Raw genomic sequence first — 1,041 nt, 5'->3', positions numbered from 1 at the left:
ATTTGAATTGCACAATGGCAACTATTTATGCGATTTCCAGCTGTATACTCTCTGGTAAAGGGTGTAGGCCATTTGCTTTTTTTTTTTTTTTTTTTTTTTTTTTTTTTTCATATATTTACTTTTGCTAACTAGATTACATGCTTATTTGGGGGTCAAATACTGAGTTTCCATGCTTCAGACAGGAGTCCTTTATCAGCTATATAATTTGCACCTATTTTCTCCAAGTTGGTAGCTTGTCCTTTCGGTCGTCTTCAGGAGGTCTTTCACATGGTACAGATGTACAATTCTGATTGTTCGATAATGTCCAAATATCAACCTGACCTTTTTGGAAAATAATTTGATGTTCATTTGGAGGATTCTTTATCTAGCTTTCCATTCTGGAAATGATTCCCCACCTTTTCCCTATAAGATTTATCATTTTCAATGTAAGGCAGTGATTAATTTTGAGCTGCATTTTGAAATATATATATTTTTTGTTCTTTCTGGGAGAGTGAACATGTGCATGCAGGGCAAGGGGCGTGGAGGGAGAAGGCAAAAGAGCATCCTTAAGCAGCCTCGCCAGTGAGCTTGGAGCCAGTCCTTGTCCTGAGACGCTGAGAGCTTGACAAGAGCTGATATAAAGAGCTGGCTGCCTCACAGGCTGACTCAAACAGGCCCCCTGAGTTAAGTTTTGTATAGGGTTTGATGCTTAGCTTGTGGTTTCCGGCCTCCTAGTCCTCCACCTCCTCCCCCATCGCCCGCTCATTCCTCTGCTTCTCTTTTTCTTTTTGCCTATCCATGTCCACTTGCTATAGCACCATTTATTCAAAAATGCTGTCACTCCCCGCTGAACTGCTTTTTACCTTTGTCAAGGCCCCATTGCACATATGGGTGTAGTTCTCTTTCTGGGTCCTTGATTCTGTTCCACTTATTGATCTTTATTCTGCTCTATTGGTCTAGCCCTTCACCAACACCACGCACTTTTGATTACTGTAGCCGTATATCTTGAAATTGCATACAAGGATTCTTTTGGTTTTATACTTTAGTTTTATTTTCTCCTCT

Source organism: Mustela putorius, unplaced genomic scaffold (assembly GCF_011764305.1).
Source record: "Mustela putorius furo isolate JIRA1106 unplaced genomic scaffold, ASM1176430v1.1 tig00003846_pilon_pilon_pilon, whole genome shotgun sequence".
In the NCBI taxonomy this organism is placed as follows: domain Eukaryota; kingdom Metazoa; phylum Chordata; class Mammalia; order Carnivora; family Mustelidae; genus Mustela; species Mustela putorius.
The sequence above is the reverse complement of the archived record's forward strand: the minus strand, read 5'-3'. Positions refer to the sequence as shown.